This window comes from Lagopus muta, chromosome Z (assembly GCF_023343835.1).
Source record: "Lagopus muta isolate bLagMut1 chromosome Z, bLagMut1 primary, whole genome shotgun sequence".
In the NCBI taxonomy this organism is placed as follows: Eukaryota; Metazoa; Chordata; class Aves; order Galliformes; family Phasianidae; genus Lagopus; species Lagopus muta.
Genome location: NC_064472.1, coordinates 50,142,863 through 50,169,285, shown reverse-complemented (window position 1 = coordinate 50,169,285; position 26,423 = coordinate 50,142,863). Strand labels below are relative to the sequence as shown.

The 26,423-nt window shown below is 40.0% G+C and overlaps 1 protein-coding gene across 3 annotated transcripts in view; it reads right to left on the bottom strand.

The window, feature by feature from the left end:
- The window catches only part of APC (APC regulator of WNT signaling pathway), a 93,624-nt gene extending 80,181 nt beyond the window's left edge, over positions 1-13,443 (bottom strand). For all 3 annotated transcript variants that reach the window (XM_048931359.1, XM_048931361.1, XM_048931362.1), the window contains exon 1: positions 13,062-13,443. The gene's annotated coding sequence lies outside the window, so the exon portion shown is untranslated. The remainder of the gene's footprint in view (positions 1-13,061) is intronic.
- Positions 13,444-26,423: the final 12,980 nt, after the last annotated feature.

The following is a 26,423-nucleotide window of genomic DNA, read 5'->3' as shown; positions in this document are numbered from 1 at the left end:
GAGACAGGCCAAAGTGAGTGTATCTCCTTTGGTAAACTGAAACTGACTTCAATGAACGAAGATAAGGCTGAGGTACTGAATGAGTTCTTTGCCTTGGTCTTCACTGGCAGCTAGGACTGTAGTACTTCTCACGTCCCTGGGCCCTGCCTCTATGTGGAGACTGAGAGAGTAAATCCTCCCTCACTGTGAGGGCAGAGCAAGTCCAAGACCGCCTCATGAGACTGAATGTGTACAAGTCTATGGGGCCGGATGGCGTGCATCCCAGGCTCTTGAAGGAGCTGGCTGAGGTGGTTGCCGAGTCACTCTCCATCATATTTGAAAAGTCGTGGCTGTCAGGTGAGGTCCCAGATGACTGGAAGAAGGGTCACGTCATTCCCATTTACAAGAAAGGGAGCAAGGAGGACTGGGAGAACTACAGGCTGGTGAGTCTCACCTCTGTGCCTGGGAAGACCGTGGAGCAGATCCTCCTGGACAGCATGCTTGGTGACATGAGAAATAGGTGTGTGATCCATGAACAGCAAGCACGGCTTCACCAGGGAAGGCCATGCTTAACCAATCTGGTGGCCTTCTATGATGCAGTGACATAATCGGTGGACAAGGGAAAGGCGACTGATGTCATTTAGCTGGACTTGAGCAAGGCCTCTGACATGGTCAAATCCCTCCAAATTGGAGGGATGTGGATTTGATGGGTAGATAAGAAACTCGATGGATAAGAAACTGGTTGAAAGGCCGCAGACAGAGGGTGGTGATCAGTGGCTCTGTGTCCACGTGGAGGCTGGTTACGAGAGGCATTTCACAGGGGTCCGTCCTAGGACCAGTGCTCTTTAACATCTTTATCGATGACTTCAGAATCAAGTGCTCCCTCAGCAAGTTTGCTGATGACACCAAGCTGAGTGGTGCAGTTGTCACAGTGGAAGGAAGGGATGCCATTCAGAGGGACCTCAACAGGCTAGAAAGGTGGGCCTGGGTGAATATGATGAGGTTCAACACAGCAAAGTGCAAGGTTTTACACTTGGGCCAGAGGAATCCTAGGCATCCACACAGACTGGAAGGAGCAGTCCTTGAGAACAGCCCCACAGAGGAGGACCTGGGGGTCTTGATGGATGAAAAGCTTAACATGAGCCAGCAGTGTGCTCTTGAAGCTCAGAAGGCCAATGGTATCCTGGGCTCCATCGGAAGAGGGGTGGCCAGCAGGGACAGGGAGGGAATTGTCCCTCTCTACTCTGCTCTTGTGAGACCCCATCTGGAGTACTGTGTGCAGGTCTGGAGCCCCAGATACAAGAAAGACAGGGAGCTCTTGGAGAGGATCCAGAGGAGAGCCACGAAGATGATCAGGGGATTGGAGCACCTCCCCTATGAAGAGAGGCTGAGGGAGCTGGGCTTGTTCAGCCTGGAGAAAAGAAGGCTGCCGGGTGACCTCAGTGCAGCCTTTCCGTACCCAAAGGGAGCCTACAAACAGGAGGGGAATCAACTCTTTGAAAGGGTTGATAACTGTAGGATAAGGAGAAATGGTTTTGAGGGAGGGAAGATTTGAGTTGGATGTCAGGGAGAAGTTCTTTACTATGAGAGTGGTGAGGTGCTGGAACAGGCTGCCCAGAGAGGCTGTGGGTGCCCCATCTGTAGAGGTGTTCAAGGCCAAATTGGATGGGGCCCTGGGCAACCTGGTCTAGTATTAAATGTGGAGGCTGGTGGCCCTGCATGTGGCAGGGGGGTTGGAGATTCATAATCCTTGAGGCCCCCTTCCAACCCTGGCCATTTTGTGAATTTGTGATGGCAAATTTTGTGCTGAGATCCCAAGAATTTTAATCACTTTTAAATAGAATAGAAGGGGTTTATTTCTCAAGCTAATTGCTCCAGGGGCCAGAATAAAGAAATCTTCACAGTAGATATTTGTTCTGACAAGGATGACACAACAGGAAAGATTGGATGTCATTGACAAAATCTCTTGTCATCTCATGTCACATGAACAAAGTCCTTCTGCAGTAAGAAATGTCAGGAACTGAAATATTCTGAAGACTATGGATGAATTGTGCATCTTTCTCACTTCCTACCTTATTTCCCAGAATTTTTACTCCATCTCGTGTCCAAACACGATATATAAAGTAATATTAAAAAAATGTAACATAACATGAATTGCATTATATTCATTCATCATGTGAGCAAACATGTATGTGATTAAAGTCACCTGGATGAATGATGTGATTGGAATGCCTAGACTCACTACATAGAAGGTTACACCTACGCTTCAGTCACAAACTAAAGCATGACTACAACGATCAAGTTAAAGCACTTGCACAAAAGGTTGTAGAGTATGAGCTCACTAAAAGACAAATGAGCTACAAATCTCTGGCTGATACCGTCATGTTCTTTTATTTACACTGCATCTCTCAAAGAGCCAGTGTTTTCACGAAGCTCACTGTTAGCATTTGCCAACCTTACTTTTCAGCTTACATACCCAGTAACAATCTAAAGGCTGGGAGCAATGTTGTTGCTTCAGACAGGAATTATGCCTTTATGGACATGAGGTTTGTCTAACATTGGTTAATTCAGACATTCCTGCAAAATAGTTGTAAAATAATTTGGAACATGCAGAGCAGAAGAAAGAATGATAAAAAGCACTATCCATGTATGTTTATTGTACCACTGGTAATAAACATGAATTGAATAAAATTCTTCAAGCAGTGAAGGTATAGACTAACTGGCTGCATGGACAATTGCCTGTCTTTGAAAAGAACTCCAACATTTGCAAGTACAAGTCAGAAAAGTCTGAAGCAGTGAAAACCTCAGTTTCACTGAACAAAGAACAAATTTGTATCTTTCTACGCTATCTACTCTCAGAGCAGTTGACTTTAAAGGCAAGAATATAATAGTGGAAAGTTAATGCAAAGCTAGTCATGATAACTAGCATGCCAAAGGCAGATGCTTTTCCAATATTCTTTTGAGAAGTGAGGTAGAACATTCTAAAATGGCCAAGTAATCTTAAAAATAATCAGCATAGCAAATTACCATCACATTTTGCTGTCAACTAGTTTCAAGACTTCCCTGATGCACAGACACTAGACTGCCACATGGACTGTTCACTACCTTTGTATCACTGAAGTCCCTGTTTCATTAGTAACGAAAAGATCTGGACATCTTGCTTACAATACAATTGAGAGAGACTTGGAATAGTATGCACTTTTTCATGCAAATAAAGCAATACACAAATCCACTGGTTTTAGAGGAAGACAAGGTCTCTTTCTCTATTCAGTTCATTCTTTTCAGCTTCTAGCACTTGAAACATTTTTTGGAAAAGGCTTTATGAATCAAGTCTAGTTCTCAAGGTCTTAACAAAGACATTTAGACATTTAATTAACAAGCCATCACTTAGACTGGCATCTAAATCTTTTGTCAGAGACCTAATTCCATGCCAATTCAAACATCCTATTAGTCTTACATTAACCAACTGGAATTCTCATAATACTCTGGCTACTGGAGAGCACTCACACATTAGGACAATAACAAGCGAAGTCTAACTGAATGCAAGCACAGATCTACTGCGCACACAGTAAATTTTCAAGGTTATTCTAATATCCTAAAATAATATAATGGCCACACTTATTTATGAGCCAGTACTCAAGCATATTCTGCATCTCCTGGTGACCTGGAAGCAATCAGAATGACACCCAAGTGAAAACAAGATTTAAATTAGAACTGTTTCACTGATTCCAAACTGAGTTCCAGATCTTCAAAGTTTCTGGAGCTGAACAAAATTTAGAGACTTACACAACTGAATTTAGTATCACTATCCTATTCTGGCATTACTATCCTGAGTCATATTCAGAACATGGAATTTAAACTGATGAACATACATGACAATACATACAAAGAAATAAGCTATATTTGGAACCAAAGAATAAAATGCAATAGCTGATGTCCTTTTGAGCTTATATTTCTAATTAAGACCTATGGTTTCCTCAGAAATCACAACAGCAAAATCCAGAATGTACAAAAATGTTAAAGCAAAGGGCAGGAACTCCTGCTTTTTATTGTTCTATTTGTGGAAACTAATTTCACATATATTTGAATCACCACTCTTGATTGGACTAGAACTAGAGTTCTATACAATGAAGGGGTTGTATTTGAACAGCTTGGATATCGTGGAACAAAATCCCAACATATTAATTCTACTGAAAGAGGAGAGAATCTGAAGACTGCTAAAAAAAGCCAATTCAGTTTTGTGTTAAAAGATCATGGAAGGAATATGGTCATTCTGTTAGCCTCGGAACCTCACATACCACAGCACTGCCTACTGACACTGCGTTTTTGGCAATAACAGGTGCCAGCTGGTGCCAGTAATTTGGTCAGTACAAGTGTTCTCACTCCAAATCTGTAGAGGAGGCTATTGATGCCAGAAGTAAGTTCTAACAATCAGCATTTGTTTTCTGCAGTCTAGATTTTCATATATTGCACTTGCCGACAGCCAACAGGTAAACCAAACCCATTTCACAAGCAAATCTCTCATGATTAATACAAATTAAAATGACTTAACATGAGTCCTTGGGTTTGCAAATTCTGTGGGAAACAGTTTAGAAAGAGCAGAGATTTTGAGCACAGAACTTTCTGAGCAGCAGATAAGAAACTGAAAAAAATCTCAGTGAGAATGCAAGCATTTAACTCCAGAAACTCCATTATTCTAGGCATTCACATGTTTCCTTTGTGGAATGCTTAATTCAAATACCTAAACCTGTTTGTTCCTCACATTTAAAAACAAAGAACTACAAAAAGTTTAAAACAACATTAGCCTTGTACCTAATATAGTAACAAGCAACCACATCTACTTAGCCCTTCGACTTACATGCTTTGGGCATCATAAAAGGAAATTTTCTATTTTAGACTCTAAACATAAGTTAAGAGAATTCCTCCCCAAAGCTAGCAGTAAGCTCGAAGAGGATTACAAAAGAACTAAAAACATTTCTTTCTAGGAATGGTTGATAACTTTTCTTTCTCATGAAAAATGAAGTGCCTATCTAGTTGATGCCTTCACTGAATAGCTGGAAGATTAAATAGACAACATATTCACTAACATAAGTAGACTGCAACATGATACAACAAAGATTAAATCATACACTACATCATATACAGAATATATATTTTTACAGATATGCAACAATACTGTGAAGATCACCAACTTCCTCCAGTCTTTACAAAGCATTAAGACTTCTGATAATATTTCAAGGCTTTGGAACTAGAACTTAGCATTTAATTGCATGTAAGAAAAAACAAAGGAATCATAGAATCACTCAGGTTGGAAAAGACCTTAAAGATCAAGTCCAACCACAACCTAACCATACTACCCTAACTCTAACAATACACTGTTAAATCATGTCCCTGAGCACCACATCCAGATGGTTTTTAAGCACATCCAGGGATGGTGACTCAACCTCCCTGGGGAGCCTATTCCACTGCTTAACAACCCTGTCTGTAAAGAAGTGTTTCCTGATATCCAACTTAAATTTACCCTGGTGCAACTTGAGGCCATTTCCCCTTGTCCTGTCACCACTGAGAAGAGACCAACCCTGCTCTCACTGCAATCACCCTTGTGGTATTTGAAGAGACCAGTAAGGTTCCTCTCAGCCTCCTTTTCCCCAGACTAAACAACCTCAGTTGGCTGTCTCATCTTACATAACTTAATTCCAGTGAGTAAATATCAACATGGTAAATTTATTTCCCAGGATATTCTTCACATGTTCTCAAACATATCCAAAGAAGTGTGTATCTATACACTAAGGCATCCTAGAATTTGCATGTATCTTGTTACTAGTTTATATACAAAACAAACAGTTGATTTTGTATTTGATTTACAGACTGAGGTAAAAAAGTTATTCATTCCCTCACAGAGAACCTGTTTACACTCAGAAAGAGCCATTACATTATGTAGGCCTAATACAACAGCATGTACTACTGCTCCTCAAGCTGTGCAGTTTGTTCTTCAGGTCTATGCTGAGAAGTAGTAGTAACTAAAGCTTACCCTGACTCCCTCCACACATAAAAGCACTGAAATACAGGTACAGTTGTATACTCACCTGAGTTTTTCAGTGTGCTTGTCCTGCAGCACACTCCTCAGTGTCTCTTAGTTAAAAGACGTAACTGCTCTCACAATCAACAGTTTTCCCTATAATCTCCTTCATATACAGGCATAATTGGCATAAATATATAAATAAATTAAATTAAATTCTCATAAATTCTCAGCCTTGAGAAAAGAAGACTGAGAGGGGACCTGATCCAGGTCTATAAATATCTGAGGTGTGGGGGCAGAATGGCAAGGCCGGACTGTTTTCAGTGGTGAGTGGAGACAGGACAAGGGGAAACGGCTGGAAACTGCAGCATAGGAAGTTCTGCACAAACGTGTGCAAGAACTTCTTTACAGTGAGGTGACGGAGCACTGGAACAGGCTGCCCAGGGAGGTGGTGGAGTCTCCTTCTCTGGAGATGTTCAAGACCTGCCTGGATGCCGACCTGTGCGACCTGCTGTAGGGAACCTGCTTTGGCAGGGGGTTGGACTCGATGATCTCTGGAGGTCCCTTCCAACCCCTACAATTCTGTGATTCTGTGAAATAACATTTCTCGCAAACCACACAAACTTGGCAAATCTGTTCTGAGGATAGAGCTGCAAGATAAGACATGGTGATCAAGAACTTTGCACCCACAACACTGCTTTCACAGCTACTTATAAAAAACAGGAGAACCATCATCACAATTGTTGAATTATGAAGAAAAAAAATGTTCTAATAGAGAAAGCCAACGGTCATTACATAGTGTTCATAACAAACTGTTAGTTGTAGAAAGCCCAGCTCAGCAACAGTAAAAAATAGTCTCTGCTTACTACATGCTGTGCTGCACTTCCTTTTTTTTTTTTTTATTTACCCCTTGGCTTCCAGGAAATAATTACAACACAAACCCAATCCTGGTTTCATGCAATGTGGAGACACTACTAGTAATAATTCCATTGTGGTAACATTTTGTTTCCATCAGAATAATGTTTCTTCAAGGATAATAAAAGTAGCAATGTGGACTCAGAACTCTGCTGCTTGATATACCCAAGTAGTGTGTGTTCAGGTTCACCGTATTTTTGCCAAACAAAATGTAAATCAAATACAAGTCTGATGAGGCATTATAACTAAAGCTATAAGAACACTTAATATTATGCACAGTAATTTTCACTACCATGTTTGAACCCATTTGCCACATTTTTATTCACACTAAAACTTTTCCATATTCCCACAAAACAGGAAAGTGTTACCATACAAGAAATCAAGTGCCAAGAGACAAAATACGGAACAGGAATTCACTTCAGTGCATACAGTGACAGCTGTAAGTCTTATTCTGACATGCTTACTTAGACATTCAAGTAATTTTATTAGACAGAAGTCACCGCACTATGAAACAGGAAGCCTGCCATATAAATGCAAACTCCAGTGAAAACTGTAAACAAAGCAAGCCAGAGGGGCTTGGGGGCAATTTTCTCATTTTTTAACTGAATTTCCATTTAAATAATAAAAAGCAGAAGTTCTTACTCAAAAAAAAAAAAAAAAAAAAAGCTGCAAAACACAACCAAGTCATAAAACAATATATAACTTCCAGCTGAAGCTAGATGTGAAAGAATGAGTAAGAATAGGCAGGAGTAAGAAATACAGTTGAGCTTCTGTATAAATTTTATGTATGTTAACTTGAAATCTTTCTGTATACAGATATACATATTTGGTATACAAACACCTTTCATATATAACATGCAGTACTATTCCTAAATGGTCATAGCTCAAAAAAGTTCAGCTGAAGCCCTTTAAGTGGAAGAACAGCAGCAAAATGGGATCTCCATGGCAAGTGTTTTAGAGAAGAGGAAAACATCATGTGATCCTGAAAACCTTTTTCAGTTAATAAAAGGAGAGCTAAGTCACACAATTTATCCTTTCATGATTTCTTTGCACTCTTGTTACACAACAATGGGAAGTCCTAGTTTTCTTCCAGTTCTCCCAACATGCCAGTTAGTACAAAAAGGCCAATCTATTAACAGGCAAATTCAGTCTTGCAAAACTCAGCACCCTGCAGAATCTATTTAAAGCAACCAACACTTGAAGCATAAACTGCATAAATAAGCATTTTATTTACATCAAACTTCCAGAAAAAGTGTGCAACTTTCAAGAAAAAAAACTAATCTCACAAACTTAGTCTTAAGAGGTGCTTTACCGTGCCACAGGTGTTCTACCACAGATTATGAATAAAAACTTCACACTTTCAGAAGAAATCACAGTACTAAAACGGTTATCACTACCCATCTAACACAAGCCTAAATTATTTTTATTCTGAATTATAAAGTCTACCCAAGTAAGGTCTCTTTTTCCAGAGGTTAATGTTCTATCAATTGGTGATTCAAGTGCATCCGAGAAAAACATCACTGCATTTCATACTCCTCAAAATGCTATCTGTGCTCAGAATTTTTATTTATTTCACCATTTCCATAAATAACTCAAACTACTTTCTACTAATTGAAAAGATACCCTCATTTAATTTTACTTCTCACCTTCTGAAAATCCAAATGGAGATCATAAGGCAAAATATAAGCCTCTCCATTTTCAAGAACGTTCATGCTTTTAAAATTTCTCATTTCCACCAGCTTATATTTAAATAATAACAAAAAACAAAATGAAAATATTCACTGAACCCTACTAATCTCTGGTGATCAATTCAAATTGTTACATACGAGCCTGGTGATCATGGAAAGCAAGCAGTAGAACAGAAGCACATGGAGATAATGAAACCTAACCTTATTTTTCTTCAATTGAAAAATATATCCCCACTAAACATCAGAGGTCTATATACTCTGTGAGTATTTACTGCCTTATAACTTCATTCTCCAGTTACACCTGATACAAAAGTTGCATACTTTTAATTAAAACTGAATGACAATGACTCAGCAAGCAAAATTCAACAATAGCACAAAAGCTATTTTAACACAGCCTTAACAAACAAGTTATAGTCAGAACTGAAGTTAATCAGAATCAAAACTCTAAGAGAATTAAGTGTTAGATCATTAAAAGAGGAGTATGTGAAGCAGGTTTCAAAGCTATGAGCATCTTTACTTCAGTACAACTGACAGTAAGTGGATGGTGAAAATAACATCAGTTTGATCAGCAAATTACTGGAAGATCTATTTGAAAATTAGCTACAACTACTGGATTCCATTTCCAAGCTGAGTACTTGCATACTCACTTTCATGTTGCATTTTCATACTTACAATGGAGATTTCATTGAAAGCTAAACTCATAAAATAATCCTAGGATAGACCTTTCTCCTTCTCTCATCATTCCAACAACCTCAGTGAAACATGAAAGGTTAGTGGTGTATATTGCTTTTACCAAGATGTTTACCTACATAATTTCAGTACACTCATCCATTGCTTACTCATCATACAAGTAACTGAAAAGGATACTGTGAAAACACAATGATACAAAGAAAAAAGGCATTTCTTTCTATTGTCCAAGATAACAATTTAAAAAATATAAGCCCTAACCACAACAAAAATTGAATCTCACATTAAGTTTCAGATGGGGTGAGTGAAGAGAAAATTAATGGACTTCCACTGCATAATGCTATGGAATAACTCCTGCAGTTTAGTCTGCAAGTTGAAATTATGGGATTCACACTACCCTATGCTTTCACATGCCACTCCTGATATTTCAGAATTTCCTGTCATAAAATATTTCTAAAAGTGAGTAATTCCTCATAACTCAACTGCCTGAAACAAGTTAGCTGCTGTAGAACAGTACAAACTAACTTGATTTACTTAATTTTCAGTCTAGTCAAGATAAAGTTAGTCAAATCAAAGCTTTTCCTCTCTTGTTCAATTATAGGATTAAGTTTTATTACTCTGTGTTTAAACATTATACAACTCTTTACATAAAAGATTATCTGGATAATAATAAAGTTCTAGCAATATTTACAAAAAATACATCCACACATACATATAAATATTTTTCAAAAGTCATGAGGTACCATAAACACAAAATGTAGATGCTTGCTAACAGCAAATAATTTAACAATAATATTGAGTAAAACTGAGTATCTAAAGCTTTGCACACTTTGTGGCACAGCACACTGTTGATGGCATTGCAGTTTGATAATCTAAGAAACAGCAGTTGTGACACTAGTTACTTGACAAATATTTTGTGCAACAGAGGCTCTGAGTATACCGAAGCATGCATTTCATTGCATTTCTTAAGGCACATTTTTATTCTCAATAGTATCTACTACTGCAATATTTAGAAATAAAATCATCAAGTATATTAGCATTTTAATTTCCAGAGTTCTGGCTTGTTTCTTTCATTATAACATTAAGTATAAAAGCTTTTACCAAATAACCCATTTATGATTGCTTCTGAAATGTAATGCATTCAAGGACCTCAAGTATTCACTACTGCAAAGTTCTTTTTTCCATGGCAGAACTACCCTATAATCTTCGTCATAAATATAATAGGAAAAGAAATATATCAAGAAACTTGAAACCATGATATCAAGCAAATGTGGGCATGCCAAAAGGCCAAAAAAGCCAGGATTCTGAACTTCAGAAAAGCAAAATTCCATCTGTAAAAGGAATTATTGGATGACATCCCCTGAGACGCTGTCCTTAGAGACAAAATAACAAAGCAGAACTGGCAACTCTTAAAGAACATCTTTCTGAGCAAAAGCTCTCCATCTCCCAGGCATAAGAAATTGAGCAGGGGAGGCAGGAAACTGTCATGGCTGAGGAAGGACCAGCTGGTCAAATTGAAGGAACAGAAGTAGTGGAAGAAGGGATGACTGACCCGGGCATGAAAAAAAGAAAGGGATTCTACAGATACACTGATTAATAAAGGCTAAGGGGATTGTAATCCTCTGATAAATGAGAAGGGAGAAATGGCAACAAGAGTCATGGAGAAGGCTTGTGGAGTACCTGAGTTCTTTATCTTCACTGTCAGTCACATATTTCACACATCTCCAGACACTGAACAGCAACAGTTAGAGGAGGAAAAAAACCTATCCCTCCTGTAACAGAAGTTTGAGGACACCCAATGAGATTGAATGTGTACAAGTCTATGGCACAGACTATGCGTGTCCCAGAGTCCTGAAGGAACCAGATGACATTGCCAAATCACTTTCCATGATAGGCGAAAAGCAACAGCTGTCAGGTAAAGCCCTTGGTGACTTAAAAAAAAGGAGAAACGCTTGTTTCTACTTCCAAGAAGGGGATGAAGGAAAACCCAGGCTTGCTCAGTCTGAGGAGGAGAAGGCTCTGGAGAGACCTCACCATGGCTTAGCAGTACTTTAGTGAAGTTTATAAACAAGAGATAGGCTTTTTTTACGTGTTCTGATAGCAATAGGGCAAGGGTAGGGGAGTTTAGATTAGATGTTAGAGAAAATTATTCACTCAAAGGGTGGTGAGGCACTGGCACAGGCTAGCCAGAAAAACTGTGTATGCCCCATCCCTGGAGGCATTCAAGACCAGGCTGGGCGGAGCCCGGTCAGCCTGACCTAGTGGGAAGCAACCATGCCCGTGGCAGGGGATTGTAACTGGGTGTTCTTGAAGGTGCCTTCCAGTCCAAGACATTCTGTGACTCTTTGATCTCCTGGCATTTACTGTAGATGACTAATGATTCTTATGTGCTCAGGACTGGCATGCATACAAATTCCTTCAAACTCATTTTAAAAATACAAGATTACAGCACCTGAATAGGAAAAGTTCTGCTTTGCTTTCAATTAATTATCTAATTTTACTTGACTCTTGCAAAAACCACTTGAGAAAAAGCTTTCAAACTAGTGCTTCTCCACTGGAGCAGAGAAAAAAAAGAATCTCTTGTTCACATAGTAGTTGGAAGAAGTATTTATGTGAAATCAGCTTCTATAAAGCTTTAGTTTTTGAGAAGTTACGTTTCCAGGACAGCTTTACCAAAATTTTTGTCTTCCCTGTTTACAGGCCACTACTAACACACTGTTCATTATTAAGGGTGACAGGACAGCAGCAAACAAATCATTACACAGTTGAGTAAATTTGCATCTCTACTTCTTTTACCCTGCAGTTACACTGTGAGGCTGACATTTGCTCAAATCTGAAATGTTCTCTCTACATTTGAAAACTTCTGAAACTACAAACATCAGTTGAGGTTAGGATGACTTCAATAACTATGGTTTAGTCATACCTGTACAGATCCAACCCTCACCTGCAAGTCTCTTAACATCTTGTTAAAAAACCCTGACACACAGAATCAAAGACTGGCTTGGGATGGAAGAGACAATGAAGCCCATCCACATAACAACCTCATCCCATGGCAGGGCTGCCTCTCAACAGATCAGGCTGCACAGGGCCTCATCTAAGCCAGCTCTGAAAGCCTCGAGGGGTGGGACATCTCCAGCTTCTCTAGGCAATCTATTCCAGTGCCTCACCGTTCTTTAAGTAAAAGACTTCCTCCTAAAATCTAATCAATTCAGTTTAAAGCCTTCATTCCTTGTCCTCTCTCCCTCTGAAAAGTCAGTATTCATCCTATTTGCAAGCTTCCCTCCAGTACTGGAAGGCCACATGAGCCTCCCTGGAGCCTCCTCTTTGAAGTCGAAGACTGACCTAACAGCTAGAGGAAGGTTTTTGCAGGTTAAGGACTTCAAATCTTTTCAAGGAAGAGAGCTCATGGACTCTTCCTCAGAACTAGTCAGCGGGCCTCGCTACTACTGCCTTCCTATTCCAGCAGCACTTCAGTTAGCAAGTCTCCGAATACTTTGGGGACAGAGGTTTGGGTTCAAAACCAAGAAGTAAACTCACATCACGCAACACTACCGCCACTAACGGCTCCGTCGCGTGACCGACAATTCACGACCGGGGTCGAGAGGGACGACATCTAAGGGAGGCAGTCCCTGTGCGGAGCGGGGACGGCCCGGCTGGGCCACAGAGCAAACTGCAGGAGGGGAACAAGACCACGCGCCTGGGGACGAACCCAGAAGGGCTCTGCGTGAGAAGTGGGGAGAGCTGCGGCCCGGGGAAGCGGGCACGGTACTCACCTGTCTGCCTCGCTCCGCCCGCCCGGCAGCGCCGCCGCGGTTCCTCGACGCCTCCGCCGCGGACCCACGAAGCGGACCCCCAGGGCGGCCCGAAGCGGCGGCCGAAGGGCGCGCATACGCGGCGCGGGCTCGGCGACCGTTCCCCTCCTCACCGGCCAGGGCCGGTCCCTGCCCCGTCTCCCCAGCTCCACATTCCTTCGGCGACCTACGGGAGACCCCCACCTCCTTCCCGAGCGCCGCGCGGTCCCGGCCCCCACAAAGCGGCCGCCTCCCTCGGGCGCGCCTAGGCCGCGGCACCGGGACCCTCTGCCCGCCGCGCCAGCTCTCAGCCGCCCGTTTCACTCGCTTCCCGAGACCGGACTCCTCGCCGCCATCTCGCCCGGGGGGAGAAAGGACCGCGCAGGCTCAGACGACGAAATCCCAGCTGCGGCGACGACGCGCATGCGCGGAGGCGGGAGAGCATCCGCCCCCGCCGAACGGCGCGCACCTGCCGGGGGGCGGGGTTGAGGGCCGCGTCCTGTCCTGTCCTCGTGTGGTGAGCGGGGGTTGGGACGTGCCGTGCCGAAGTCGGTGGTGCGCCGGGAGCCTGAGGCAGCCTTTGAGTAGCGACAGCAGTCGGTCCTGAAAAGCGGTTGGCTCGGCTATAGAGAATAGCGACAGGTGTAGGAGATTTGGATTAGGAATGTTTCTCACCCTGCAGAAAGTGATCGTATACGTGTGCAGTGAGGTAGCACCAAAGAACATCATGAGTTGGAAGAGATCCACAAGAATCATATAGTCCAGCTTGTGGCTGCGCACAAAACCTCTGAAAATTGAAACCCTGTGACTGAGGACTGTTCAGCCACTCCCTGAACTCCAGCACTTGGGGTCTTGGCCGATGCCCTGGGGAGCTGATCCATGGCATTGCCATCCCCGAGCTCCTCTCTAAGACTTCTGTCATGAAGCAGTTTCATTGGGTTCATTACCACTTTTCTTTGATGTGTATAAGGACCCCTTTTTCCTGATGGTTTGAGCGTCCTTTGCAAAGCAGTCCTCAAATTCTTCCTTAGCCTTCCTTATTCCTGCTTAGATCTGATACAGAATGTTTCATAGCTTTCTGTTCTCACTGGGCCTGGACAAGCTCTGCGCCTTCGTTAGGATCAAAGGAATTTCCTTGCCAAGCACGCTCACATTCCTCCTTCACAGTCTGCCACAACATACTGTCAACTTGCTATGAATTGCTATGAATGTTAACCAAATAGTTCAAAAATCTAATACATTCTGATAAACAGATGAATCTGTGTGGTTTATGTTTTAATGTTATGTTTATTAATGAAAACTTCCTACTATTTCAGTATCATTTTTACTTCTAGCAATTTCCGTCTCTACTGTGTTCCATTTCAACAGCCTCAAATTTGTATCCTACAAACCATGACCATGAGTATGAATGAAGATGAATGACAATGAAAATTAGTTTGATGAACTAATCTTATCTGCTCTGAATGTTTTGTCCTCCGTGATCATGTAATGTGTCGCTAGCTACGGCTTTTTGAAAGGCAATAGCTCCTGCTAAACGTTTCTGTAAATTCAGTTCCCTTTACTTTCCCTGATGTTACTTAAAAGTTGAAGGATGAGACTCATGGGTTAATATTCTGAGGAGTTTGGAATAACTCAACAAATGCCCAACTATGCAATAGTCTGAATAAAAACAGTTTTGAATCTCTCTGTAAAGAGCATATTAACCTTTCTTTTCATAATAAGAGAGAAATTTTTGAAAGATGTTGAATCCAGTGTATGAGGCTGCCTTCAAATAAGTTTTTGTATTAGGTAGAGAGTTCTAACAATATTAGTTGAAACTAATATTGAAATTAAAATAATGAGTGCATCTCATTCAAGAATACTGACAACTGACAAGAAAGATGTGAGGTTACTTTTATTATTTATTTTCTTATTCAGTATTTATTAGACTGCCTCTGTTGAAGAATTCATAATGAATAAATCACAAACAAGTAAGTTTGATAAAATAAAACAACAGCAGCAGTTGTATGTCATTTACAATCTCTTGGTTCCTTGAGATCCTGCAGGTAAATAAGCTCACTGTATGTATTTTACTATTAGCTACTCCTTGGCATTATTTTTGTGAAGTGCTGAAATCAAGACTTTTTTCTGATTTTCCTGATCCTCCAGGAAAAAACAAGGAAGAGTTTCTGTCCTACTAGCATGAGCCTGAGTAGCTCAGATTCACTGGCAGCATTCCAAGCACCAGCCAGCTGCAGCACTTTTGCACTTACAGCTCCTCCCTGGCCCCCTTGGCTAAGCACCTGCTGGATTGCTAGTAAAGAAATAAAGTTTGCTTTATGCACCATCTGCCTCCATGAAAGGGAGTGCAAGTGACTCTATCAAATTCCAGAACTAATCTGCTTCGTACAGGATTAATAAACACTAGCAAAGTGAAAAAAAACAACTAGTTATGATTCTCGTGAGATCTGGCTGTAGCTGCTTTAAATGGTTCCATAAGGAAGCATACACTATCAGAAATCAGCAGGAATTTGCCCTAGCTGTGACCTCTCCTTTCCCTCCCATCCCTCCCTGTGCAGCCGCCTTTGTCCTTTCTGGAAGTAAACACAGGATTTGCCTGTGTGCTTGCTGCTGGGTATTCAATTGAAAAAAAAAATTTAAATCATATACCATAGTAACATAATAACAAACTAGAACACGTTTCTTAACGTAACTTTTGAAATAATCTGCTTTCTCATCTTTTTAGCTCGCTAGCCAGCCATTTTTCTACAGACTATTCTGTTTGTGGTTTTCTTTTTTCAGAGCACTTTGATTTAATGACCAGTCTAGTATCCCACTGCGTTGTTTATAATATACATAGTAAGTCAACTTCTGCCCCAAATCAGCAAACATAAGACAGCATCTCAGGAAGACCTTAAGAGCATAATGAGAGACAGAAAAGTGTAGTAGCACTAGTTAGTTAGCTTGATGAATTAATGAGATAATTATGCAGGAAGTAACATTCTGAAATGGTATACCCTATTCTAAGGGAAATTTACGCAGTAAGTGAAGATCTCTCTGTTGCTCCATATCTTCAGTTATTTTTTGAAAGAAGGAATGTTATCACATGTGCTTTTCCAGGCTTGTCTCTACAGCTCACTGTGAAAAATTTTTCTGTTGGTGTAAATTTGAAGCAAATGCATGGAAAATAAATTGTTTTTTATGATAACTATAAGCAAAATCATGCTCTTCTCACTATGAAAAGGAAATAATTTCTTGCAGTTCACATTTTGCTGTTCTGTGGATTCAGCTGGCATCTTCAGGAGCTATTTTGGCAGTATTTACCTTTCAAAATGAAGGCCAACCTACAGGGCCTTCATCGAGTAAAACTTGAGCGAGAGCCAGTCAGGCAATTATTTTACAGATCTTTCTTTGTTCAAGGATTGCCATTGTAAAAGCAAATGAACCTTAACAGTTAGAACTGCCTTTTAAAATTATTATTATTTTAAATATTTTGTTTGAGTACTTTATAATCCAGTTTTAAAATGTCACTGATAGTACATTTAGTCATGTGCTGCACAACAGTATCTAGTTAGCTACAATGAACGGAAAGAAATAAGAAAGCAAAAAGCCACAATACTTTATGTCCAGGACTCCAAAGTATAAAAAAATGGACAAACAAACAACAACAACAACAACAAAAAGGTGCTTTTCAGGGAAGATTGCCTGGATAAATAATTAATGAAAAATAAGCCTGGACATTCTGTAATCTAGGGTTAGGTTAGGGTATTTTTTTTAAATATGATTTTTCTTTTCATTAAATATTGATCCATCACGTAGAGCAATGAGATATTCTAAGAACTGCTGATAGTTTGTCTGGTTGACATTAAGGTTCATACATTTAAAGCAAGGGAAAAAAGAACAGACTAGACACTAGTGTTAGAATTGAAATCCCATATTAAAATTACAGAATTAAAAACAGAAACATCCACTTAAACCCAAACGTTTTAGTATCATAGCATTAATTTTAACCTGTCAGTATGAAGGAAAGTGATAGCACACTATAGTTTCCTGTGCTAGAAGTGAAGTGGGAAGGAATATGAAAGAAAGGGGTACTTGAATATTTATGAAAAATGGCTTTGAGTTTACTTCAGAAAATGAGTCAGAGTTAAGCTCAAGTCCAGACAGCAGAAGAGGTCTGGGCTTGCACACTAAATCTTCCCCTTTCTAAGATACCTTTTTTTTTTTTAATTTTTATTTTTTAAGTCAGCTGTTTGCATACTTAAAATTGTTATTAACCTGAAAAGGGAGAAAGGGAAGAGAGCTCATAAAGATCAAATTCAGTTCACGCGCTTGACCTGTTAAAATCTATAAGCCTAGCAAATTTTGAAGTAGCACTTGCTTTACAATAAGAGGAGGAAGCAACTATAATAGCGAAAGGAAGCTCTGCGGAGTTTTAGTTAAAGCTATCTAAATTGCCATAGCTACCAAAGTTCAGGGTACAAACAACAGAATTTTGAGGGAAATTGGGATATAATCTTCACATCTCAAATGTGAGCAATAGAACAATTACATGTGGTTTACACAATCATGAGCATATTAAAAATTTAAGACTGGCAGCCATCAGCATGCTGACATTTCAGCACAGAACAAATAGTAGTGTTAACTGCTTTGCACAGTAGAGACTAAAACTAAATTCATAAAATATAAATATATAAAATATATTCATAAAATATAAATTTGCTGATGTGTTATTTGATAAACAAGAAAAAATATAGCCAGGATAAAATCCTTCTCTATTTTTTGAAATACAGAGGAAGCTTATTGCTGCAAGTAGGAATAACAAGCTGAATTTCAAATGAATCCTGGGCCTAGTGGAAACAACACTGTTTCAAAACAAATTCTTATACATATTTTCAAAGAAAGCAAATTTTTTGTTGTATTCCACCAATTTTCTTGTTTTCTGATATGACTTGAAAAAATTTTATCATAGAAGCAACTCTACTCACACTTTTCTTCTCTTGGCTGTTAACTAGAAAAAATGAAATAACACTGATTATATCTTTGTGGTGTTTTCATGGTGGAAAAATTTTAGGAACTGTAAGAGGGAAATCAAACATCACATGCAAGTGTTTTCCATAATATGACATTGTATGTTGAAATCTTCGTATTTAATCATGTTTGTTCTCCATTACATACTATAATAAGTCAATTTTAAGCCTTAATTTCTGTGAAATTTGAGCATGTGTAGCAAAAACTTTTTTTTTTTCTTTTTGGTAGGAGATAGTTTTGGATGCCCTGTGTAAGATTCATATCAGGCATCTGAAGTTGCACTGCCTGGAGCAATTCACAGAATCATAAAGTCACAGAATCATCTAGGTTGGAAAAGATCTTCACGGTCATCAGGTCCAACCATCAACCTGACCTGCTGAATCTCATCACTAAGCCATATCTTTTAATGCTCCATCTACGCATTTCTTGAATGCAGCTTCGCCACTTCTTTGGGCAGCCCATTCCAGTGCTTGACTCTTTGTACTCTCTCAGTGAGGACATTCTTCCTAATGTTCATTCTAAACCTCCCCTGATGCAGCTTGACACTGTTATCTCATGTCCTATCATTTTTCATCTGAGAAAAGAGGCTGGCACTCTCCTCTCTAACTTATTTCATCTAACTTATTTTAGATACTTGATATAAATTGCCCTCTTAGAGTTACTGTTTCTCTCCACTGTAAGTTATAACCTACCTCTAACTTTTATGTCTAGCTTTTATGTTCTTAAATAAAAAGGTATGAATGTTGTCTCATATATAGATACATGATAAAATACAATATAATATTACAAAAAAAAAAATTGATGTAAATAATGTAAAAAATAAGTAAAAGGACTTTTAGCAAATTATGTAAGTCTTGAAACAAAGAGATGATTTGTTGTAAAGGATATACATTTTGATATTTTATTTTTTTCTATGAATATCCTCCACCTCTGTAGCCTAAGTTACCAGATTTAGTGATATGTAACTCTGTTAAACTAATGTGTCAATATCAGCCACATCAACTGCTAGATTTAGACAGTCTCTTCTCTAGGCATGCCTTCTTCTTGGAAGTCCATCACAGCTGTTAGTATTTTCTCATGTAAACTTCAAGATAAGCATGGTCTCTTTCTATCCTGAAAGTATTCTGAAAAAATATTTGAAAGTTGCCTAAATTAAAACCTCATGAATGTAGCTACCTGATTGACACAAGTGGTAAATTTTGAGAGTGAAAATATGTAACCCAGTGGTCGAGATGATTCCTCATAAGTTTGATGAAAGCTTGGTTCTGTGCAGTAGCAAAACTTTCATTTACATCATTCATTTGCTGAAGTTCAGATAATAATCAGTAATCTACAGTGAACGTTTACCTGGGAGTTAAGTATTTGGAAGCTGAGCATTTGCTTTACCTTTGATTTGACCATAGCATTTTTTGAAACTCAGAAAGAAAACTCTAACCTACTGCAGTTGGCATAGCAGCGATTTTCTTGGTCCAGCAAGGCACTCTGAGCGTGGGCTGCTTCGTGGTGCCAAGGGAGGCCACAGACCAGCCAGGTCTGTCCCACCACACACAGCAGGGAATGGGGCAGGCTAGGGACAGACCCTAGTCTGGGGTGTCCAGCACCAGCCCAGGGACTGAAATGGGCCCTCAGCTGCACCAACTTAAGATATGGGCCTGAGCCTCAGCCAAGAGAGGGTGGTTGCTCTGCTGGATGTAGAGCCAGCCTGGATTGTGCAGGCACATTAGAAACAGAGAAACAGTGGAAATTTAGGGGAGGAAAAAAAAAAAGAAAAAAAATACTATTTTACAGTAGGCCACATCCAAAAATTTGTGACTGCACTTATGCAATGAGCCATATTATTTACAAGCCATCGTAAATCTTGTGGAATAGAAGCCAGCTAAGTTAGCAGTCTCCTAAGGAAAAATAAGTAAAAAAGATAGACAGTAGATATCTCTATTATTAAAGTAATCAACATGGGAAAGTCCTCAGAAAGGGCAATAATAAGCATCTGTAGCTTTCAGGATTACCAGATATTTTTATACTCTGAAGACAAAGTATTTCAGCTCAGCTAAGGAAGAAGTAGTGTGTCATACTTTTTCCGGGATGAACTGTACTCATTTTGCTAGCCATCCTAATATAGAAGGTGAACCAAGTATTTGATATCAAACTATGTACCTCTTTGAGTTTCACTTTTGAGACAGAGGTACAACAACTGTAGAGGTAGTGTAGATGATACACAGTGATAAAGTTTTGAAGTCAAGATAGACTGAATCAGCAGGACCTTTCTAATGCACACGTTTCTAATTCACTCAAAGAATTACAGTAGGCTCATGTGTAAACAGAAGTCATACAATAATCCTACTGATTTTTCCCTTGTTTACAGCTTTCATTCATTCTTCTGTTAATTTCACTTCTTAAGTCTTCCAGCAACTACTCAAAGCAGCAGTCAGGTTGCTATGCAGTTCCTCTTCTGCATCTCGTTTGTAAGCTTTTTAAAAGTCAGCGTCACTGTGACCACTTTTCAGTCTTCTGATAATTAAGTCTCATTGAAAAGAAACTGCACAACTAGTCACTCAACAGTACTCATCTGTTTCTTTAGAGCCTTTTGATGAATATTATTTTGCTTTTCTTCTTCAGATCAAATAGAATCATGAAGGGCCTCAATGTCTTTCTTGGAAGGAGGGGCCCCAGACTGAGCATAGTAACCAAGGGAAGGCCTCACCAGCGCTACCTAGGGAGAGACTACCACCGCCCTGCTCCTTCTGGCTACACTGTTTCTGATGCATGCCAGAGTACCATTGGCCTTCTTTGCCAACTGGACGCACTGCTGGCTCATGTTCAGCTGGTTGTCAGCTCACACCCTCAGATCCTTTTCCACCGCACAGCTTTTCAGACACTCTGCCCCAAGCCTGTAGTGCTCCCTGGGTTTGTTGTTACCAGAGTGAAGGTCTTGCATGATTAACCTCAGCCCATTGATTGAGCCTATCCAGATCCTTCTGAAGAGCCTTCCTGCCTTCAGGCAGAAGAATGCTTCCTCCCAACTTGATGTCATCTGTAAACTTGCACAGAGTGCACTCAATCCCCTTGTCCAGATCATAAGTAAATATAATAAACAGGACAGGCCCACTACTGACCTCTGGGGAACTTTATTCATTACTAGTTGCCAGCTGGATTTAGCTCGTTCACCACCACTGTCTGGGTCAGGTCATCCAGCCTGGTTTTTACCCAGCAACGATTTCACCAATCTAAGTCACGAGTTGCCAGCTTCTCCAGGAGACCGCTGTGAGAGACAACGTTGACATCTTTACTGCGTCTAGGTAGATCATGTCTACAGCCATTTCCTCATCCACTAGGTAGGATACTAATCATAGGAGATCAGGCTTGTCAAGCAGGACTGCCTTTCATGAGCCTGCACTGGTTAGGTGCAGTTTCCTGGTTGTGCACATGTACATCACACTCAAGGTGATCTGCTCCATGACCTTCCCTGATGCTAAGGTTAGATTGATAGATCTGTAGTTCCCTGGATCCTCCTTCTCACCTTTCTTGAAGAAGCGCATCACACTGGCAAGTCCCCAGTGGTCTGACACCTCCTCATTTGGTCAGGACTGCTGTTAAATGATGGAAAGTGGCTTATTCAGTACTTATGTCAGCTTCTTCAGTGACTTTGGTGGATTCCATCCAACCCTATGGACTTGTGATAACCTTAGGAGGAGTAGCAGGTCGCTATTTCTTCCTGAATTATTGGGGTTTATTCTGCTCCCTATCCCTTTCTTCAGCCTCAGGGGGATGAGTACCCCAAGGATAACTGATATGACTATTAAAGACAGAAGTGAAGAAGATATTGAGTACTTCCGCCTCTTCTTCACCCCTACCATGTTCTGCTAGCATGTGCACTTAAAGTTTGTTCTAGAACACTTTATGTGTAAGGAAAGGTTTACATTTCCCTCCCTTTTTTCTTGTTTGTAATAAGATTGTATTAAATAAAATTGATTCTCACAGACAAATTCAAACATATGTTGATGTTTCCAGTAAGTTACGGTAAAGGTACAAATGAATCATATAACGTATTGAGAAATGCTCTTATGGTGAAACAGAGATATTGCCAAGCTGATGGAAACACTGATAATAAGGATTGGCTACCTATTTGAAACTGTTATTTACTTTCCATTAGTCATCAAACTATTTTAAGAATTATAATTTAGGGGATTTTAAACCTGTAAATACGTAAATACAGAAATTTCCTTATATCCAAAAATATTGCTGTTAGAGGGAAGAGAAGGGAAAGGAAGGGAAGGGATACAGGAGACTTATGAAATCTAAGGAAGCTATGGAATCAAATCCTGTAGGACTTGAAAGGCCACATATAATTGCATGTTGGTAAGTCTCTAATGAGAAACATTATACTTTTTTGCTCAGATACATTGTCTAGGAGGAGCACGGCATTTTCTTTGAGACCGCAGTCTAAGGAAATGCACCTGCATGCTAAGCTGTTCATATTTACTTTGAGTGATAAACTTACTTTTTCAGTGCTAGAAAAGTCCACCTGCTTCTATCAAGGGGCTGTTGTATCACATGGTGTAGCATAAGGAAAGAGATAGGGAACAAATAGGTCATGTAAAACAAATACATGTTTTCAAGTGAAATCTTACCATCTCACAATTTATAAAGACATTTTGATCAAGAAGTAGTATTCAAAAAAAATTTTTTTTTCAAAATGCATGGTTTAGATGCTTGTGCATATGCATTCACTCCAAAAGTAGTGCCTCCTAGTTATTTCCATTACTTTCTCCTTTCAATTTTTTTTTCTCTCTCTCAGGTATCAAGCTTGTTCCACTTTTTACAGGGTAGCAGCAAAATTCTGTATATTAGCAGGATGTTTCTGTCAGAGACTAGAGTAACACACAGTGTTTTGTCTCAAGAACAGTCCTACTGTCATGTCAACATTATTTCCAGTGGATCTAAGCTGTAATGACCTCAGTAAAATAGCCTTCTCTGTTTCCAAGCAGAAAACTACACATTTTGGAAAATCAATCCCTCAGTTGCACCTCTTAATTGTTCACACTGGCATTGTATTTTGATTTCTGGAGTTTATATAATTTAGTTGACTTTTTAGGAGAATTTCTTTTTTTCCCCCAGATATAAATCCAAATTTCTGAAAATGAATTTTTAATAAGAAAGAATGATATTGACAGATAAACTAACAAAAAAGATTTACGTTACATGTAGAAACATAAGACCACTTTCCACATATATGTAATTTCAGTTCAGTATTTCAAATTACTAGCTTTGTTGTTATTACAAAACAAAGAACAGTGTAATTAATATTATGGCTTTTTTTTTCCATTTCCATGTATTTCTATGTACGTATGTTTCTATGTGTGCTAAGTAGAGAGACTAACAACTCTATTGCTGTGTATTCTAAAAATAGTCATTACCAGGTGTTTTTGTGCAGTAACCAATGGTGCTAAACAGTGAGGATCTCATGGATGAAAGGCTAATTGATGTTTCCCTTGGTCATGGTGAACATGAAGTAATTGAATTTAAAATCTTTGTTGATAGCAGCAAAACTGCTACCACAATTTCAATCCTGGATGTGGGATGAGCAGACATCATGCTGTTCAGAGAACTAGTTAGCAAGATTTTCCCTGGGAAACAGCTTTTGAAGGCTTTGGATTCCATCAGAGCCAAACACTTTTTAAGTACCATCTCTTAAGAGCACAGGAACAGGCAATTCCAAAATGTCAGAAGTCATGCAGATGGGGCAGAAGGTCATCTTGGGTGAGCAGGGATCTTCTAAAGCATACATGTCCAACCTGCTAGTTTTATGTTTCTGTGGCCTCTTTTTCCAAATGTTTTGAAAAAGAAAAATACAAACAAAAATTTTTTTGTTGTATACGTAAACTATATTAAATATTTTTCATACGGCTGAAAACATTTCCTCCTCACTCAGTGTGGCCCAGGCAAGCAAAAAGGATGGATGCCCACATTCTAGAGCATAGTACCTGAAGATGTCTCAGCTGACTGGAAGCTGGGAAATGTCCCAGTTTTGAAGAAGGGCAAGAAAGAAGGCCTCAGTGATTATGGGACTGTCAGTCTCACTTTGGTGCCTGGCAAAATTATGTAGATTATTCTGGGAGGTCCTGAAAAGCACTTGAAAGATAATGTAGGCGTTGGTCACAACCAACAAAGATTAATGAGGAAAAAGTCTTGTTTTATTAATTAATTTTCTTTTATGACATGTTTTCCCACCTCACTGACCAAGGGAAACCAGTTTACATTATCTTTTTGGATTTCAGTGAAGATTTTGAAAGTGCTTTGCATCATGTCCTACTGGACAAAATTGGAACATGATGGGTAAACAATTGTTTGGTGGGTTGATCTCAAAGGGTTATAGTAAATGAAGTTACATCAGGCTGGCAGCCAGTCACTACTGGGCTTCTGCATCACTCCATTTTAGGGCTAGTTCTCCTTGATGATCCTTCAATAACTTGGATGCAGGACTTGAAGTTAGTACGTTTGTGTACACTGGAGGAGCTATTAACTCTCGTGAGGGCAGATAGGCTTTACAGAGAAACTTTGACTAGTTAGAGGGCTGGGCAATCATCAACTGCATGAATTTTAACAATAGCAAATGCCAGATTCTGCACCTGAGATGGGGCAGCCCTGACTATGTGTTCAGACTAGGGGATGAGAGACAGGAGAGCAGCACTGTGGAAAGGGATGTTGGGGCTCTGTTTGACAGCGAGGTGAATATAAGCCAGTTTATCAGCCCAAAGGGCCAACCAACCATACCTGGGGGTACATGAGGCCCAGTACTGCCACCAGGCAAGGGAAGGGGTTGTCCGATCTGCTCTGCATGACCTCGTCTTGAGCACAGAGTACAAGCGTAGATGTCACAGTATAAGAAGGACATAGTTATAAGATGCTCTATAAGAGAGCATCCAAAGGGGCCTACAAAGATGATATAAGGTCTGAAAGGGAGGATGTTTGAGGAGCAGCTGAGGTCCCTTGGTTTGTTCTGCTCAGTATAGAGGAAGCTGAGGGCAGGTGTCACGGTGGCCTGCAGCTCTTCATAGGGATTGGAGGGGCAGCACTGAGCTATGCTCTCTGATGACAGCAACAGGACCTGAGGGAAGGGCATGGAGCTGTGTTAGAAGAAAGTCAAGTCAGGGTTAGGAAAAGGTTCTTCAACAGAGAGTGGTGGGCATGTGTAGCACAAAGGTAAGTGCAACAGTGACAGCAGAACAGCAAGATCCCAGGCTGCAGTGAGTGAGAATTCACTAAAAAACAACAGCAGAGGGCACAGAAATAAGAGGAAGAAGCTGCTTACTTCCAGAAAGCCTCAGAACCAACCATTAAATGAGATCTGGGAAGGGGTGGATACACTTGAATTCTCCTGGGTTGGCCCTGCCTTCCTACCAGGCTCTCAAACATTGTTTCAAGCTATGACTTAGCATTTTTACTGGAATAGAATGGAATGGGATGGAATAAGCTCACTAGGGCAGTGGGCACAGCCCCAAGTGCCAGAGTTCCCAAAGTGTTTGGACAGTACTCTCAAACGTAGGGTTTGAATTTTGGATGGTCCTGTGTGGAGCAAGAAGCTGGACTAGGTGATCCCCATCATTCTCTTCCAATTTAGGATGTTCTATGATTTTCTCTGATCTCTAAGTCTTTAAGTCTGCAACTGGATGATTCTCACACTGTTTACTAGCCATTTTCTCCATAATCTCACGAATAGGAATTACAGTGAATTTACCATATCAGGTAATCATATCAGGATGAGCATTTGTCTCAGGGGGTTCAAAATTGAGGTGGCAAGGAGCCATGGATCTTACAGTTGGGAGTGCTGACAATTCCAAGTTAAACCTTTAGACTGTGGAAGCTGAGCAACAAGAAGTGTGTTTCTGCTTTCTTACAATTACTGTATCAACTGTTCCTGGGTACCAATGCTGTGGAATTACACACAATGTGTAATGATCTGTAACATGGAGGATGGGTTGAGTATATATATGACTTTTCTCTAAAAGCAAGTTGCTTTTTTCAAATAAAGCAAAGTGGTGTTTTAATTTTCCATTATCATCATGTAGGTTGCATCGATCTTATTTTCCAATACACTGCATTGCCTAAAGGGACTCAGTTGGTTTTGAGAAAGTCACTGACAGCATAATTATACTTTCTGGGATGTTACTGATTGCTGTGCCAGTGCAGCACGGACACACGTCGTGCTTAGTCTACGTTCTAGTCAGTCCTTTTGTAATGGCTTGTCATTTGTGTGTGTTTTATGAAAAAACATGCTGTTATGCATTGCCCCTTATACCTTCCAGTTTCTAAATGGCTATTTAAGTGCTGAATGAC